Source organism: Vicugna pacos, chromosome 24 (genome assembly GCF_048564905.1).
Source record: "Vicugna pacos chromosome 24, VicPac4, whole genome shotgun sequence".
Classification (NCBI taxonomy): Eukaryota; Metazoa; Chordata; class Mammalia; order Artiodactyla; family Camelidae; genus Vicugna; species Vicugna pacos.
Window position 1 is genome coordinate 21,076,558 of NC_133010.1, and position 19,994 is coordinate 21,096,551.

The 19,994-nt window shown below is 43.1% G+C and overlaps 1 protein-coding gene across 1 annotated transcript in view; it reads left to right on the forward strand.

Moving 5' to 3' along the window:
- The window catches only part of CLUL1 (clusterin like 1), an 89,535-nt gene that overhangs the window by 50,694 nt on the left and 18,847 nt on the right, over nt 1-19,994 (forward strand). The window lies entirely within an intron of this gene.

Genomic DNA, 19,994 nt, shown 5'->3' on the forward strand with positions numbered 1-19,994 from the left:
GCTAAGGAGGAACCTCTCAATGCACTTAGTCTTGCTTCTCTATTGGCTTGTGTTCTGGGGGATGGACAGTAAAGCGGGGGCAGGGGGACAACCAGAGCAGGCCAAGGTTGACATGGGAATTTTAAGAGAAGTTAATTGTATCACAGTCTTTACACAAGGAGAACACAAAAACTTCAATGAAAATTTATGAACACCTTTTTGCAGATGAGTGAACACAGCTATAAAAGTTAAGAAGAACTGAAAAAGGAATTTACTGGGCTATTACAAATGGTCCCAGTAAAGAAGCAGAACCAAAGAAAGCTGCGTGACTGCGCAGGGAGCTCACTGATAAGCCCTCACTTCCCAATGATACAGGTAGCAGAGGAAAAGCAGAACAGCAGGGCCAAAGGTGAAAACATGAGTCTCAAGGTTGTGTTGATACCAACAAAGCCAATGCCTCAGTGAGCAGAGGACTGTGAAAGGGACTTTTTTTTCCTCATAGCATCTTAGTCGTGTTTAAAATAAGATTGAGGATGGAGTAAGTCCAACTCTTTAAATTGCTGCATGTTGGTTTCCATGGAAAGCAGACTCTGAGACTGAGTTTTGTGTGCAGGAAGTTGATTTGAGTGTGTTTTCTGGATCACACGGCTGAGGGGGAAAGAAACCAGGACTGGACAGAGGGAGAAACGGGGCTACCATGTGGTCCCAGCAGAGGCCTCAGCTGATCTCACGGGGGGAGCAAGGCTGACCCTGCAGACCACCCAAATTGGGACAAGGAGGCTGGGCCTTTAAAATCTGTCATTGATTGACAGTCACTGGACATGAGCTGGCCCTAGGAAGAGGGTATGACCTGGAGCAAGGTGGCTGTCCTCAGCCAAGGGCAGTTGATCCCTGGGAGGGAAACTCCATCACAAACTATTAGCTGTCAGGACTTCCGGCAGCTGGGGGGCTGACTTCAGTTCTGAAGTTCCGGCCCGGCTGAGACCTGGGCGATGCCCCACACCTTACACCGTTTAGGTGGACTGGCTTTGTATAAGTTCTGGGAGAAGGTTTTTCAGAATTCTGATGGATCTCTCTCCTTGAGGGAAATGTATAAAAGGAGAACTAGAGGGACAAACCACAGCCCCATCACAGCAGCTGGTCTCAAGGCCACAGGTCCTACTCATCACCTCCCCACCACCATGGTGATTCCCCTCAGGGCGTCTGCTAACGTCCGTGCCTCGCCCGGTTGGCAGACCCAGACCTGCATCCCTGAGGAGTCTGAGCCCCCAGTCACCATGCCTTTCCCAGGCTCTGGCTGCTGCCCTCCTCCCTCTGCCCTCCAAACCAAGTGGAGGAGCATCTGGAGACATTCAAGTGTATTCCCTGGGCGCCAAAGAACCCTGCCCATGTCCCACCAGCAGCTCTGCCTCCTCCTGATGACCAGGAGCAGTTCTCATAGTGGTGATTCCTTTCCCTGGCTGCTGCTCTCTCAGCGTGAGGAAACCACTGTAACTGGGTGGCACATATAGTTTGAAATTTAATGGGACTCACAGTGCCCACTGAGGGCATCATTCCCGCTCTGGGAGCCAAGGTCTCTCAATGCACAGAGCTCAGTGCTATGGGGCTGGGAAGCACAAATGAAAGAGTGAATGACTGGGGGTTGTGGTGAGAACTACTTCCATCCTTGGTTTGCTGGACCCATGTGTTCTGCCTAAGAGGTACCACCCCACGTAATGGTCATTGATTTAGAGTGTGTACTGCATCCTGGAGGAAAGGCATCCTCACTGGTCATCATGTCCACCATCATGTCCATCATGTCTGACCACTGTCGGAACCCACTTATATTCTAATTCCAGGCCACTTTTCTTTCCACACAAAATGGATTCTGTTCTATCAGAAATTCTGTCCATTGGGAGGGTTTCCTGTCTCACTGCTGTCTTTCTGGTCCACCCTTGAACGTAGTGCAGTGTACCAAGCTGACTTATCCCCAAACCAAGTTCAGTGTTTTTACTCCTCCAATAATTAATCATAAGAGATTCCTAAAAGGACCTACTGAAGAGCACAGGGAACTATATTTAATATCTTATAATAACCTATAATGGAAAAGAATCTGAAAAGAAGATATATATATTCTTTTGATATATATGTATAGAAAAAGAATACATGTATATCTGAAGCACTTTGCTGTACACCTGAAACTAACACAATATTGTAAATCAACTATACTTCCATTAAGAAAAATTTCTTTTAAACCATGGTGTTCAGCTAATGTATATATTTGAAAGTATAAAGCAGAATCATAAAAATAATCAAAAAGGTGATTTAAACCTAGGGTCTGCAAATGCACCCTATTTAATCATCTGTGGTAACATAGTATGATATTTACTTTTCCAAGCTAACTATATGTGAAATGGAATGTATTTAGATAGAGACTCTTTAGACTGGCATATTCGATTTTGATTTTAACCACCCAACAAAATTACTTTTCCTATAGAAGAACATTTTATTACTACAGTTGGTGACGATACTTACAGAAAATATCTTCCTTGTGATGGTTGTTGCCTGATATGTTGACCATCCGAGGTGATGATCTAAAGTGATGTGTGTGATTTTAACAATAGCCAACACATAAATAGCACTTACTCTTTACCACTCGCTACTCTAGGAGCATATATATATTATATATATATTATTATCTCCATTTTACAAAAGAAGAAACTGAGGCATGGAGAGATTAAATAATCTGTGCAAGGTTACATAGTAAGTGGCAAAGGGACGATTTGAACCCAGTCTGACCCTAAGTCTAGACTCAAAATTTATACCCTGTCCCCTACCCTAACTCATTAATTTAGTTTAATGAGCTTGTCAGGACCTGTCCACTCCAAAGTACTTGACCCCTTCAAAAGTCATGCTTAACCAATGGTGCTGCTGGCCTCAGAATATCTTTGGAACTCCTCTTTTGGAGACAATCTAAAAAGCTCTGGCATATTCTTCTGAACATTCTTAGGAGACAAATCTAATTCCAGTGAGACTGGGCTTAAGTTTTGGAAATAGCCTCAAGTTATTTGTACTCAAATCTGATGAGCAAAGTGGCTGGAAAAGCTGGATATTATCATTTGAGGTTTAAAACTGTAAACGCCACTGAAATAAAGAGCCTAATTTCTTTGAATGGTTTGTAAACTGGCTTTGAAGTTCCTTCCAAAAGAGAAGCACCAGAAAGGTGGTGACTGAAGACAGCATCACTGGAGCAAGTCTCTAATCACCAAGGCAACCCAGTGTTTTGAAGGAACAACACTCATTGGGATTTGCACATCTGGTGATGTTATTTTCAAAGTTATACACTGCACAGATGCATCTTTTTTTTTTACAAGAACTGTTTTTGCATTTATTAAGAAATAAAAAGGAGGGGAAAGAGACCAAATAGGAGATTTCCATGAATTACGTACTTGAATAACATAGCTCTTCATTAGGTGACATTAGGGAGAAAAGATAAAGTCTTTGCCAAGTCAGATAGAAGTAACAGGGTCATCAGATCATCTTAGGGCAGCAGTAGCTTCCTAGCGAGATAGACCTAAGCACAGAGCCAATTCCTAGCTGGTTTTTGAGGAAAAATTACTTCTCTGAGCCTTGGTATCTTTATCTGTAAAACGACATCTTGTCAGGATGTTGTCAGTCAGAAATAATTTATATAAAGGGACCTGACACACAGTAGACCAATAAAGGGAAGACGTTAAAAATCATAATTGATGAAGTGTACCCCAAAAGACAAAGTAGATGAATAAGCACATCCCTCTCACACACAGAATTCAGTAACCTCAGAGAAGTGCTGTCTAAAATAAACCTGCCTACTGATGCAACCTTCACCCCCAAGGACTACTGAGAGGAAATTTGGGACCCAACGTGGGGTAAATATTTAAAAATTTCATGGCTCCTTAGCAAAGGTAGGCTTGCAATTTCTGTTGGCTTCCTTGCTCTCCAACTACCTCCTCCATCATCCAGAGTTTGTGACTCTGGGGCGGAATCTGGCTTGCACGGACTCACTTGGCGGCTCCTGGAACTGCCCACAGCCGTCCCTGGTGTAGGTCGGTGCAGCGCACAGCCCGCGGGCAGGGGGAGGCGGAGACCCACTCGTTGAATCCAGCTCCCGGCACTGGGAGCAATTGCCCAGAAGTACCTTTTACTCTGCACACAGGCAACGACTGCTTCCCCAACCCCCACCTTTTTATCTGCCAGAGGGGTGCTTTTCTTCTAATCTGCATTGTGTATGTTACTCATGGCCCTGCCATCAGAATGTTCTTTGGTTTGTTTTTCTTTTTTAACCGAGTTAGGTTGCCAAGTTCGAAAAGTCAAGGATTTTATGCAAGAATCTATATTTCTAGCTTCTCTTGAAAAACGGTTTGTTCTTTCCACAGTAGGCCCACATTCCATCCTGACAACATTTTAGCTGGAGCCAAATGGCCACTGCTCCCTGCAGACCTGGACGGCTGGTTCTCTGCAGGTTCTGAGAGCCCATTAGGTGTCCCATCCGTAGAGCAGGGACGAGGGTCGGGGGTGCGGCGTGGGGGTGAGGGCGGTACTAACGCTCTGGGCTGACAGCTGATCGCCACCTGTGGCACGGATGCCTCCAGGGGGCAGCACTTGCACGCATATGAGTGACAGGTGAGCTGTGACATGCTTTGGCAGGGAGGACTCTCTCCTCACCGCTCCTGCCCACTTCACTCTCAGGTCAGGCAGACTCCGTGGTGTCCGGCCTCTCCGGCGTGGGCAGATCAAAGCCGCCCCCTGTTCTTGCTGGGGGACGTGGGGACAGTGGTGGCTACATCTGACAGGCGAGTACCAATGCCAGGCCGCTCACAGAGCTCTCAGTGCAGTTTGCTAAATTCAGCACGGGAGGGAACTGGGAAAGGGCCCGGTGATTTCAATCCACGTTCCTGATGGGCCCTGGTTAATGATGTTAATGAAACGAGGAGCCGCATACACTATTTACGGCTAGATTAAGCCGATTACCCAAGCTTAGCCTACTTTCAATGTGCAAATCTTACCAGTGGACAAAGCAATGCACTGTTAGCTGTTTTTCTCCCCCTGGGACTTTTCTCTGGTCATTGAAAACAGGAATCCTAACAAGACCAATTTTTTTACCTGTCTCATTCGAGAACTGGGTTTTCAAACTCCCCTTTCAACATTGATGAAAATCACTTAGTCCCTGACAGTGATTGGGGGAAGTGTCCAGAAATATGCAGCAGCATAATGTTTGAGAGAGAGGAGATGTTGTTCCCTAATAAAAATGCCATAAATAAAGGATGAATGACCGTGGGAAATGAATTGATAGAGAGAGACATGTCAGAAAGTGGGATAGGAAAAGTCACTTAAACTTTGCGTGACCTTGAAGAACGTCATGGCGATGTGTTCTGCCAGGTCCCTGTGACAGTGGGCTGAGCTATGGCTGTTTCTCAAATCGTACTGTCTTGTCGGCTCCAAGCCTTCTTCCTTGGTCAGCCCGCAGTCTCTCTTGCATCTAAAGGGTTGTCTGAGTTCCTCTCTGTTCTTCCCAACCTTTAGGCAGGAGCAGTTAATGAGACAGTCAGTTCCATGGAAGCGTCTCATTTGTAGCAATGGGAACAGAGGTGCCCCTTTGATAATTTAGAATAGTGCTGAGCAGAGGGTCAGATCTCCCTGGGGTGGTGTCACAAACTGGAAAAATGGCTGTGGCACTGCAGCTGTTCCAGATTTTCCATGGGCTCACCTTTAAATTAAAAGAATTTCTGCACTTTCAAGAATTTGAAAACAAAGCCATGTGTGAGAATATGAGACCCGCTCACATACCCTTGCAAGAAATAGGTTGCATTCCTTTTTCTGCACTTACAGAAAAAGTACCTCCTCTTTTTTTTTAGAATGCCATATATGTAAATGATCCCAAATTAATCTTAAGCATGTGCCCATGTTGTTTTGATTTACTAAACTTTTAAAATATGCCCATTGTTCCCTTTTAACAGCTTTTGGCAACATTTTCAGAAATGGAAATATATAAGCAAATTAGCAAATGAGTAGAATTAACAAGCACCACGCAGCAAGCACTCAAGGTACAAATACTTCTATGATACACAAAAAGCATCAGTGTAGATCTTATAATGCTGTATAAGCTTTCTTAGGTAACTTCACTCTTCATTAGCAAAGTGCAATGAAATTATATAGAGAGAAGTAAAATAATATAATCACTGGAATAGAATTTTTACACACCTTTAAGTGACTTTGGTTTTGTTTATAAGGGAATTGTGTGCTGTAGTGGAAAGAAGAAAAAGATCTGAGTTAGGTAGAATTTTAATTCTCTACCTTAACAGTTTTGTGACATTGGGCAAATTACTTGACTTCTCTGATCCTTGTTTTATTTACTGTAAGTTGGAGTTGGTAATACTTGTATCACAGGGTTGAAAAGATTAAGTGAGATTCTGTGTAAAATGTCTAACAGGGTGCCTGACACAGGGTAAGATGCTCAGTTAAGGTAGCTCTCATTATTTGCAGTTTTCTCCAGTGATGGTGACTTAAGATGCCTAAATAAATTTTTTAAAACTTTAGAAATAGTTGATTTTTCAAATTATTTAAATGATGCGGTGATCATTTTGTAATGTATAGACATAACAAATCACTATGTTGTTTAACAGGGACTAACATAGTGTTTAGGTCAATTATATTTCAAAAACAAACTCATAGGAAAAGAGATCAGATTTGTGGTTACCAGAGGCAGCGGGGTGGGGAGGTGAGGGGAATTGGATGAGGGCAATCAAAAGATACAAACTTCCAGTTACAAGATAAATATGTATCAGGGATATACTGTACAACATGATAAATGTAATTAACACTGCTGCATTTTATATCTAAAAGTTATTAAGTGCATAAATCCTGATTTCTCATCACAAGGAAAAAATTTTTTTCTGTTTCTTTAATTTTGTATCTATATGGATTTTTTAAAATGAGGTTATTGATTTTCACTAAACTTTTTGCGGTAATCATTACTTTTTGTGATAATGATGTATGTAAGTCAAATCATTATGCTGTACACCTTAAACACATACAGTGCTATATGTTAAACTGGAAGAAAAGAAAGATGTAATTCATATACCACATAATTCCTTCATTTAAAGTGGAAGTTAAACTGGAAGAAAAGAAAGATGTAATTCATATACCACATAATTCCTTCATTTAAAGTGTACCACTCAGAATGTAAATTGGTGCAGCAACTATGGAGAAGAGTGTGGAGGTTCCTTAAAAAAATTAAAAATAGAGTTACCATATGATCCAACAATCTCACGCTTGGGCATCTATACAGAGCAAACTCTAATTCAAAAGGATACACACACTCCAGTGTTCACAGCAGCACTATTTACAATAGCCAAGACATGGAAGCAACCTCAGTGTCCATCGAGGGACATCGATGTGGTATATGTATACAATGGAATATTACTCAGCCGTAAAAAGAATGAAATAGTGCCATTTGCGGCAATATGGATGGACCTAGAGATTGTCATAATAAATGAAGTAAGTCAGAGAAAGACAAATATCATATGATATCACTTATATGTGGAATCTAAAAAATGATACAAATGAACTTATTGACAAAACAGGAATAGAAAACAAACTTACAGTTACCAAAGGGGAAAGGCCGAGGAGGGATAAATTAGGAGTTTGGGGTTAACAGATACGCACTGCTATAGATGAAATAGATAACAACATGATCTACTGTATAGCCCAGGGAACTATATTCAATATCTTGTGATAACCTATAATGGAAGAGAATCTGAAAAAGAATATATATATATCTGAATCACTTTACTGCACACAAGAAACTAATATAACATTGTAAATCAACTATACTTCAATAAAAAATAAAAGTAAAAAAGTATACCTTCCAAAATTATTTAAATGATTTATTCTCAGCACCAAAAATGTCACTGACATTTTTGTCACTATCATAACATTGTCATATTGTCACAATCATAAAAATTAATAATGATTTAAATCATAAGTATTACTTAAATTAGTTCCCTTAATGTCACATCACACAGGCAAATCTTAATTTTGGTGACTGGTTTATCTATTCCTTTTATTTGCATATGGTCGTCTGGTCTATTACTGCTTGCAAGTTGTTACTGCATACAGTGGTTGGACTTTTTAAAGAAATTTACTTCAATAGCTTTAGCCTTTCTCACCAAGATTCAAAGCAATCCATTTGCCAATTTTTTTCCAGAAAATCTCTCATAAATACTGTATAGTGGCTAAATCTTTCCAGTACTTGCATAAAGGACACATAAATCAGCAATGTATATGATGTTTCTCACTAATAAAAGTTTATCTTAAAGGTTCCAGAACCAGGCAGTTTTATTGCATATTGAGTTTCTACAGTTCAGCCAAAAGTTTGAGGATAAAGACTTGCTGCAAAAAGTCTTAAATTGTTCTCAACCATTTTCTCACTTAGCATATACAAAGATTAGCAATGGCCACTGGTACAACTGTTGTGTGTGTGTATTCCTCATGGAGATCATTAGAACAAGGGTCTTGTGTTTGACGGAGGAGAAGGCTGGCAAGGTGTCTGGAAATATATCCAGAAACCTGAAGAAATTAGGGGAAAAAAGTCTTGTTATTTCTTTAAGTGTGCTAGAGTACATTTTGGGTTTACACCTGAGGAACTGATTAGATTAAGTGTTTTTGTAAGGTTTGGAGCTAAGAAAATATAGTCAGTAAAGGATTTTCCTTAGGATTTCCTCACTGATTCATCAGCAAAGTTAGCAGATTCTAGGTAAAGAAGATTCTATGTTTTACAAAATTCAAGATAACTGTCAAAGAACTAGAACAGCTTTGTCACCTTTGAACAATGCCTCTTAAGGAAGCTATATTATGAGGAATCAAAATCTGTATTTTTGATTGAGCCTAACTGTAGAGTGACCAGCTGTCCCAGCTGACCTGGGATAGAGGATTTCCCAGGCTGAAGATTTCAGTGCTAAAACCAGGACAGTCCTAGGCAGACCAGGATGGTTGGTCACCCTACCCAAGGGCCTCACGAGTATTGTTAGACAGAGGTTCAGTGCTAAAACCAGGACAGTCCTAGGCAGACCAGGATGGTTGGTCACCCTACCCAAGGGCCTCACGAGTATTGTTAGACAGAGGATCTGGATTCTTTCATGCCGCAAAAATCTACCTGGCTGGCCTGACTCTCAATGGTCAGTGGGCTTTTATTCATTACCTACGGGGCGCCAGTATCCAGAGATGATGTTGTACAACTGGAGGCCAAACATCTCTAACTGAAACACGCTGTGGTTCTCACGCTTTGTATCCCAGGCTGATAGCCGCACGTGAATACTTCTGTGTCCGGATTCGTGTTGCTTTTGGAGCTATCAGACTGAATTCAGAAGGCAAGAAGACCAAAATTAACCTTTCCTATGGATTGTGCCCTGGTCATGCTGTGGTCATCTAAGTTACATATGAAATCAAGAAGCATAAGAAAACGGGCCAAAGACTAAACAGCTCGCCTGCCTTTCTGCCTACCTTCCTACAAATATTAAGTTAAATGTAGCATATACCCTAATATTGTAGTTCACTTCCACAAGGATTTATTGAATGATTATTCTGGGCCAAGCCCTGTGCTGGGTGCTGGGACTGCAAGAGTGAGTGAGAAACCATCCTGCCCGCAGGAATGTTCCGTCTAATGGGGAGATAAACGTGTGTGGTGGGTCTCTATTTGCCACCCTCTCCCCCAGATCCATTCTCTACCTCTCCCTGCCTTGCTCCAGGCCTCAAGGATTGATCTCTGCGCGCTGCATCTCTGGGACTGTCTGGCTCTGTGGCTTCTGGTTGAGTTCAGCCAACAGAGGCATTATTTTGGCTTGAAGCTCTGGCCTTTCCTCTGTGACTGGAATTCTCTCCTCCAGTCTCCAGTACGCACAGGGCTCCCGTATCCAACAATCTGTTTCCTTACCTCTGCCCACTTCTATGAATAGTCCCTTTATAGAGTTATTTTCATGATTTCATCTGAGTGTGCCTTCTGTTTCCTGTGCAAACTCTGACTGATTCAGTATGTAAACGACTGAAGTAAAGGGAGGTGAGTGGGGTCACTGAGGTGTGTACAGGGCAAGGCAGCGATAAATTCCCAGAGAACGGGAATAGTAAATGCTTCTTGATCTGAACATTGAAGATTAAGTAACAAGTGGGAGAAAGACCTGGAAGGGGCAATGTCTAGCATGGAGAGAAAATGAATCATGATGTAGTCATGCAGCGGTTAGCAGGTGAGGGCAGCTGGGGCACTAAATACACGGAAGGAAGCAATGAGAGAGAGAGTGGAGAGATGGAGAGACAGGCCAGGCTCAGGCCATGAAAGTGCGCTAAGCAATTCTGTTCACACATACACACACACACACACACACACACACACACACAATATGTACTGAACAGTGTTCTGGGTACTTGGGATTAATTAGACACTAAAACAACAATCTCTCCTCTTAGGACCCCAAACACAAACAACAAACAATATATATACTATACAAATAAGTTACATAGTGTGTTAGAAGGTGGTGAGTTATATTAAAAGAAAAAGTAGAGGGGGACAGAAGACCAAGAATGAGGTGGCAGGAGCAGTTGGCAGTTTTAAAGAGGGGGCGAGGCCTCACTGGATGGGCCACGGTGAGAAGGTAGTTGGTGCAGCCCTGGAGGGAGTCAAGGACAGGGTTACCTGGAGGAAGAGCATTCTAGGCATGAGGCTCAGCCGGTGCAAAGATCCCGGGGCAAGATCATGCCTGGAATATTCCAGGAGCATCAATAAGGCCAGTGAAGCCTAAGTAGAAAAGGGGAGTGTAACGGGAGATGAGGGTGGAGAGGTTCAGGGCAGGAAGGTCTGGAAGAGCCTTATCAGCTATTGGAAATGCTTGGAATTTTACTCTGAGGGAGCTGGGGAGCCACCAGAGACGTTTGAACAAGGAGTTGCCTGCTCTGACTGAACTTTATTTTCTGGACAATGGAAATCAGCTGATAGGACTTAAGGACAGGAATGCCACGTTGGGGAAAAGTACTTAAGATCCTTGCTTCTCAAAGTGCAGTCCAGGATTGGCAGCATTGGCGTCACTTGGGAACTTGTTAGACATGCAGAATTTTAGGCCCAACCTAAACATACTGAATCAGAATCTGCATTTTAGCAAGATCCCATGTGATTCGTTTGCATGGCAGAGTTTAAGAAGCACTAGTGTTAAGGATCCGTCTGATAGGAGGGTGATGGATGAATTTGAGGCAGGGAGATAAGTCAGAGAGAACAGGGCAGCAGCTGGGATGCAAAGGAGGGGACAAAGATAAAGGAAATCAGAAGGAAGGACAATGCCCAGGACAATACGGACAAGTCCTAGATTTTTTTGTTTAATTTTTCATTTTGAAATAACTATAGATTCACAGGAAGTGTAGGAAGAAATCACAAAGAAATGTGTAGGGAAATCCCACGGTCCCTTCCCAGCCTCCCCCAATGTTCACATCTGTTACAATTATAGTATAGTATCAAAACCAAGAAATTGTCATTAATACAATTTATAGTGTTTCCAGATCTTCTCTGGTTATACCCACACTCATGGGTGTGGGTGCCATGTGTATCTCTTCACCCTAAAAGGGGTCTCTTGTGTGCAGCATGTTGTAGGTTCTTGTTTTATTATCCAATCTGCCACTCTACGTCTTTTGATTGGAGCATTTGGTCCATTGACATCTACGGTAATTATTAATAGACGTGTGTTTATTACCATTTTGAACTTAGTTTTCCAGTTGATTTGGTATTTCCTCTTTGTTCCTTTCTTTTTCTTTTAAAAATTCTGATGTTTTACAAATTCAGTTTTGTTAGTTACTTGAGCTCCTGTACCATGCTGTTATTATTAAGCACAACTGTATCAATGTTCCCCAAAGAGCTTTAAAATTTGCTCTGATTTGCAGAAAGAGCATTCTATATACAGCAAGTATCAAAAGTAAAAACGATGAAGGACATGTTTCAGGAAAGCATCCGTGGTACTTCACACCGCCTACTTTAGAGTAATTCCAGGATGGTTTCTTTTTCTTTTCTTTTGTTTTTTTATTCTACTTTTTAGTGAATTTACACATAACCCAGGATGTTCCACTAGTTCTTCTGCCTTCCAGGATCATACTTTCCTTTTACACTCAAAGAAGGATCATGCAAGTCCTTGCCCTATGGTTACAGGACGAACGGCCCTGCAGGTTGGTGTCTGGCACCCCCGGCTAAGAGAGGCTGTCCCAGAATATTCCTGAGTCAGCGTCCTCCCTGACAGGACGCTACCCCCGCCTGGCAGACCCAGAAGTGCAAGGAGGAGAGGAAAGCCCCTCTCCTGTCCCCTGTCCCACCCAGGGGCCTCACTCCTCTCGTGCCACAGCCACGCTCAACTGTAGGCAGATCCAGCACAGAGCAGGAAGCAACCGGAGCCATCGCTGGCCCTTCTCCGAGGATGCTCCTGACCACTTCCCTCTTGGGCCCCAGACCTCTGCCCGAAACGCAGGAACTCAGCTTCCCTTAAATCACCGTTCTTCCTTCGTGTCACCTCTTCCTGAAGTCCAGGGCCCATGTCTCTGACACTCTGGCTGTATCCCCAGTCCTGGTTCCCGCTCCCACCCTCCTCACCCAACCCCTGGCCAGGAGAAGCCAAAACATCGGTCAACTGTAAAATAATCCAGAACCTTTAGCTTCCTCACCTCAGGCTCACCCTGTACTAATGGCAGACTTTCTTTTTGTATAACCAGAAGGCTAGTGAAGTCTTTTCTCAAATAAAAGAGATTTTATGGAAGATGTAGAGATTAAAAAAAAAGATTACAATAAAAATAAAACATTAAACACAAACACACAAGGTGATTTTAGGTGACTGCTCCCAGAGTATTCTGCCCAGGAGCGCCCTTGGGCTTCTGGCTCCTTTCCCTCCCGCTTCCTTCTCCCCTCCCCAACCCAGCCTCCCCGCTTGGCAAGGCCGGTTTACCTTCAGTTCCCACTACTCTGCAGTGCTAATAGAACATGCATAATAGTTTTAGTGGGTCTCCTAAAACCTCTTTTCTACCAGCATGCACTCCTCCCAATTGCCTCTTCATCTGCAGAGGATAAATAGCATGCAGGGAGGCGGAGTTTATCAGTTGCACAGTGCAGAATGATGGATGCAATCCCCACCTAAAACACATTGGCTAAGGCCAGGGAGCCTTCACCCAGTCCCAGACCAAAGCAGAGTGGGGCTGTGCTGGGCAATACTGCCCATGGCCACCCCACCCCCACTTCTCTACCTGGCTTTGTGCCCCGAGAAGGTTGAGCCCTCAGGGGGCATCGCCAGGCCTCATGCTCACTGGGTCCTTGGGGTCCCTGTCCAGGGCCACTGCTCTCACCAGGCAGCCCCCTCCTGCTCCAGCTTTCCCTGGGAGCCCCTCCCCCTGTCAGCCTCAGGAGTGATGGGGAACTTGTGCTGCAGCTGGTGAGCACCCGTCCTTAGAGCCGCTTCATCTGAATCATCTGATTTGAATTCTGTTTTCTTCCAGGACCTGACAGACACACAGGCCAAAGCAGGTGATACAAGGCTCTGTTAGGTATTATCTAATCTTGGTGATCTAGGAGGTGTGGGGGCTTTTCTTAATATAGACACAGAACTTTAAAGAGTATTCTCTTTCACCTACTGTAAGAAAAGAGTCAGGGGGTGATAGAGTGTGTGCTTAACATGCATGAGGTTCTAGGTACAATCCCCAGTACCTCCATTAAAAAAGAGAGAGAGAGTCATATTAATTCATAATTCTGATTTTTTTTTTTAAAGGACAACTTCCATGACATTTTGGCTAACAAGTGGCCCAGTACCAAAGCTTGGTGGAGCCTGGGGAGTCCTCTGCCTCCACTGATCCTGGCAAGGCTCTTGCCTCCTTTTGAATAAAACTCTGGCAATGGCCCAGAGAGCTTTCATAAGGGCTCCCGACCTTCTACAAGATACGTGTGTAATTTCTTTGCCCATTTTAATATTCTAGTGTGTTGTCTTCTTTTTCCAAAAATGTGCAGAATCAGTACAGAAGAATAATTTTTCCCCCTACATGGGGAAAAATTCCAGTTTGCTCAATAAACTCCATAAGCCAAGGGATATATTCTATTATTTATGTGCTCCTGTTTGTATTTTATTATTTGATTTGGACTTGCAAGTACTTAGGCAATTATGGATCAGAAAGTGGACGAGAATGTTACTGTGCAGCCGAGAGAATGATTTACTCCTCCACAGGTCATTGGGATAGGCTTCAAACACAGGTCATCAAACACTTATGGTATCTTACCCATCTTGTTGTCATGGAGATCAAGGTCCAAATTAACACACACTTGCCAGGGTCATAGTAATGTAGCCAGAATTTAAAGAAAAACTTGGTTTTTAGTGCTGTATCATTTCACTTGTTTACTCTGATGGTCTGCTGATTTCTATGTGCTTTAGTGTATCAACAATAAGCTTCTAAAGCCATTAACTCATGAGGGTCTTGACATTCCTTGAGCCCAGATACAACACATCGTCCGGCAGTCGGTTTGGGTTGGCCACTGGATTGAAGGAGTGAGCGAAGTCTGGGATAATTCCCAAATGTCTAGATCTGGTGACAGGGAGACCACGGCAAGGCGAGCTTGAGGAGTAAAAGCTGGATTAGGAACTGTTGAGTCTGAAATCCCTGTGGGCCATGTGGTCGGAGAGACAGCCAGCCAGAAGAAGGTTGGCCAGGAATGTCTGTGGTTCCAGGTCACATCAGCCAAAGAGGATGCCTTGGCATCTTCCCCAAGAAGAAAATCCTGGGGAGTACAGACACCTAAGGGTGGGACAGAGGAGGAGGTCAGGAGAAAGACTGAGCATTAAGGCCAGAATACCAGTTACTTAAAGAATAGTTGCTAGGCAACTGTGCCAAATGCCACGTGGAGGACAAGAAGGAGGTCAAAACACACTTGGTAGCTCTATGATGCATTGAGCAACAAAAGCTCTCATTGGCAGTGAGAGTGAAATCCGGGCGGCAGGGGTGGGGAGTTGTGGGAGGTGAGGGAGCGCGAGCCCCTAGCCTTTCTCATCCGGGACACAGCATCACCATCTACCCTTCACTCATCAGACCCCCAGTGGTCACCCGGAATTGGGCTCTTTCCCGCAGCCCACCATCCAGTCCCGCCTCCAAGATAAGCCCCAAGTCTGACCACTTCTCACTCTGCCCAAGGAGCCACCACTGTGTGATGAAAACCGCTCCCTCGCTGGTTTCCCCTCCTACCTGACTGTCCTATAATTCCATTCTTCGCAGCAGCCACAGTGGTACCAGTCATTCAGACCATATTATCGCCCTTTGTAAAATCCTCCGCGATGACCCCATTACTAAAAGTAATTGTTAACTTCGGACCCTGCCGGACCACGCGATCTGCACTTTCTGCCTCTTCACTTAACCTCACACTTGCCCCTCCCTCTGCCACGTGGGCCTCTTCTCAGTTCCTCAGATGTGTGGGGTCTATTCCTACCCGCACCCTTGCTGTTCTGTCTTTCAGGCAGAGAGGTCATCCTGCACCCCCTGCTCCCCACTGCCTGTATTGGCTCAAAGCTCTGCTGTTGGCATCTTGAAATTCTTCATTTTCGAACGGAGGTACCTCACTTTTCCATTTTGCACTGGGCCCTGAAGACGGTGTAGCTGGACCTGCTCCCAGGGATCGTGTTGGAGAGAGGTCCCCTCCTCAGAGAGGCCTCCTTTGGCCCCCAACCTAAAGTAGCCCTCACTTTCCAAATTTTTGCCGTGTCCTGACCCCCTTTTTATTTTCTTAGTAACAGCTTCCACTCTCCGGTGCGTCCTTGCTTGTGTCCTTATTTGTGTCCACTTCCCTCCCCTTGGAGTGCAACACCAGCTCCTAGAGGGCAGGGACCACCTGCTCGGTTCCCACCACATCCTCAGGATCCTCAGTGTGTGGAACACAAAGTTCCCCGCTGTACATTTGCTGATGAATGAGCTCTTCCGAGACTGAACTCCTTGGAAGCAAGGGAAGTAGCTCAGGGTGGAATGGAAATTTTAGAATGCATTTGATATTTGTACATGTCCTGATTAATAATTCACTTTATGCAGTGCTAGTCTGTACAGATAAATTCTGACTTCATGATGAGGTTAAATGGGATATAATTTCCTCAAATTGTAATCAAGCTTGATCATCTTCATGAAAGATTTTGAAGTCTGAGTTCAATGCCTGCCTATGTTATATGAGCCTAAAATAATAATTTTAGTTTAGTCTGAATTTTTAAAAGAGGTTATTGGTCTAACTTCCAATTACATTGTGCTCTATGGCTCAATAAAACATTTCCATTTGTATTAACTAATTTGACCTTTCCAGCAACTCTGTACAAGAGAGAAGGTAGCTGTAATGTATTACTTTACAGATTGACTCGAACTGTGTTGAAGCTTGATGAGAACAAATGAATAATAATCATAGAAATTTAGAGCTAGGAGTAACAGTTGAGATTACTTCTTCCAATAATTTCTCATTTTTAGATGAGGACACAGAGAAATCTGGAGCCTGTGCTGTGGCAAGAATTTTGATAGAACTTCATTCTTAAGTCAGCGAACTTTATCCATCACCACTGGTTGAGAGCTAGCCAACATTTGCCCACGAAGAGGGCAATTTTAAAAACAGTATTTACACTTTACTTCTAAAATTTTGCTTTTTGATGTGAATTATATCGTTTAAGTTTATTAAATGAATGACTAAATAACTGAAGATTTAAAAAGGAAGAAAAGAAGAAAGTAGATCTAGTGAAGTTAATTACTATTATTGTTGCCGAAGCAGGCTCATTCTGCCCAACACTCAGTGAGCCAAAACGCTGAGCCTCCAAGACTTACAGCAAAGAGAGGGCTTCTTCACAAGGCAGCCAAGCAAGGAGGCCAGAGAGCAAGTTTCAGATCAGCCTCCCCAAAGACAAAGGGCTTGGGGTATTTTAAGGATAAAGAATAAAGAAGCAGGGTGGCCTGAGGAGTGCAGAGCATGAGGAAAGGTGCTTGGGAAAAGGTATGGTAATCGTTGTTCAGCGAAGGCCTCTGCACGTTAAAAAATGAGGGTGTTCAGCACGATCTGAGGTGGAGTTTTGGCCCTCTGACGTCAAAGGCCACCGTGGACACTCACGCATGCCAGTTGGAGGGTCAGGGGTCCTATCCAGTCTTAACCAGCTCAGCTCCAACTAGACACAGCTGACTCCAAGTTCCTGGAAAGCAACTCAGGCGAGTATCTCATTGCTCAGACTACATACATGCTGTTTGGAGGACGTGCAAGTCTTAAAATGACCTTGATTAGTGAAGACAGGTGAAATGGATTGACTAATGATTACCCATGGTTTCATTATAATCTACATAAATCATTTATTTGAATCTTTATGCTTTTGTCTTTTACTTTACGTCTCTTGATTTTTTTTTTTAAGTGGGAAGGGGAGAGACATCTATCAGAGTAACACTCCCTCCCAAACAGGAATGGAATGGGTCATCTGACTCACAGGAGAATCCGTTTGTTCTGAGATCTCAAGTTGTAGAGAACGCACTAGGGTTTTGCTGTCTTTCCTCCCCTTTCCAACCTTGCTGGTGAGAGACAGCAAGTCCCAGCTTGTCCACAGGACATGTGCAGGGCTGCCGGGTGGCACAACAACCATCAACATTGTATCCCGGAGTTGGGCTCCACAGAGGAAACGGCACAAATGGCACAGGCTTCCCGGCCAGCTCTCTGCCAAGTAGGTATCCCAAAGGGCAGGCTGGGCAAGTCTGTTAAGGGGTAACCTATCAGCAAGTCCATTGTGGCCACACATCTAAGATGCTCTGTCCAACCCTGAACTTAGCAATGACAAACCGGACATTTGAAATCCATCTGTTTGACTCCTGTATTTCTCAGTTAATACCACATGCATCTTCTTGTTGTCCTTCTTAATTAAGATGACCTTGTTTGTCTCCTTAGTTACCAACCGACGATCTGTATTTTCCAACCCACTTAAATCTTGAACATAATGATATCATAATTGTGAAAGTAAGCAGATTCACATGAAGTATTGCCTAATCAAGAACAAAATGGCAGCTGTGAAAACAGATGAAATAATTAGAGGAAGAAACTTTTTGGAAGCCTCAGGATATTTTAAAAGTCATTAGTAATAGTTAGCAATAAAATTATTTTCTCGGAAATTACACTTAAAGGGGAAACAGGAAATACAGGAAAAAATCTGCCACTAGAGGATGAGGCACTGGTCTTCCTAAACGTTGGTTCCATTTTCAGCAAAATGTGAATTTGTTGAAAAGCGCATGCTCGCAGACTTAGTAAACAGTTTTATGGTTACCGGGGAAAGGGGGTGGGAGGGGATAAATTTGGGAATTTGAGATTTACAAATGTTAGCCACTATACATAAAAATAGATTTTTAAAAAAGTTTCTTTTGTATAGCACAGGGAACTGTGTTCAATATCTTGCAATAACCTTTCATGGAAAAAAATATGAAAACGAATATATGTATGTATATGCATGACTGGGACATTGTGCTGAACACCAGAGATTGACACATTGTAACTGACTTTACTTCAGTTTAAAAAAAAGACAAAAAACGTATGCAGATGCCAGCCGTGACTTCAAATGGGTCCAGATTTGGACAAGACCAAACTAATGAACAAAGGTTCTCACCATCGAGTTTGTGTTTATCACAATCTCCCGAGACTGACTTCCCCAGGACTATGCTCTCCTCCTCCTGAGGCAAATGCCCAGACGGCTGCTTCTTTCTTTGGCCAACCGGTCGCCTCTCAGGATAGGACCCGTCTGTCTGTAGGTGTGGATTGTGGTTGCTCAGAAGTGACATGAGGCTATATAAAATAATGATAGTTTAGGTTTTGCTTTGAGCCGCTCTGTTTTCCAATAGAGCTAAGAGGTTTCCAGCGAAAACAGAGAATTAGCCAGTAGTCGAGACAGCGGATATGGGTGTGGGCAGGACTTCCAGGGGGGTCCTGTCATTGCCCATCTAGGTGCCCAAGTGGAGCAGAGAGAAACTCCAGACTGCAGGTTCTTCAAACACAAGGATCAAGTGGTAAGGGCCTCCGAAAAGCAGGTGGACCAGGTCAGAACAGCCAGCGTGACTTGCTCTGAAAGTGCTGAACACACAAGTAGTGGTCAGCTAATCCCTCAAGACGTGCAAAGGGGGCCCAAGACAGTCTAGAGGTTTCAGTAGCCAGAGAGACCCAGACCAGCCCTGGCTGCGGTGACTCTACATTGTTTTTTTTTTGGTTTTTTTTTTGGTTTTTTCTCTCTAAATTGTTTTTAAATGAATCTCCTGCTGAATTTTCCATTCAGCTAATCAACTCTCAAATTGTAGCGACACACTCAGCTATGACATTGTTTAGATGCTAAATTTTATCACTTTATCTAGTTAAAGTGTGTCTTTATATATTTAAAAATTGCCAAATGACCTGTCAATCATCTTCAGAATGTTTTATCTAGGAGTTGACTTACTCTATTTCATATTGTTGTTTATATTTCCAATCAAAGAAATTTCTCTGGCCTGTAAAAGAATATACACATCATAAATTTCAAATTTTTCAGAAATGTATTTTTAAGGCTTTAATGAGTCCTATCAAAACATATTTGTGTAAGATACAGTAACTCAAGGTCATTGTTTCTGATCGTGTAACAGCCCGCCCTCTAGTGTTTCGTTCTAAACTCTTCTGCACTTTAAACCATACTCTTAATCTCAAAATGTTAGGTTAATAGGATTAAGAACTGTGTCATCAAATTTATAGAACAAGGCTAAATCCCTGACACGGAGGAAAATTAAAGCAGAGAAAAGTGAAGGTCCTTCCAGAAGCTGGTGGAAACCTCACTGAGGAAATCCTGCAAAGTTAGTGGTAAATATATTAAAGTTTTATTTGGGAAATAGTGTCTTAATAGAAAGAGAAGAGTTAGTTCCAATGATAGATGTAGAAGTAAAGCATGGCAGCTTTGTAACCAGTAATATATTTAAAAGATATTCCAAATGTTGATTAAATAAAG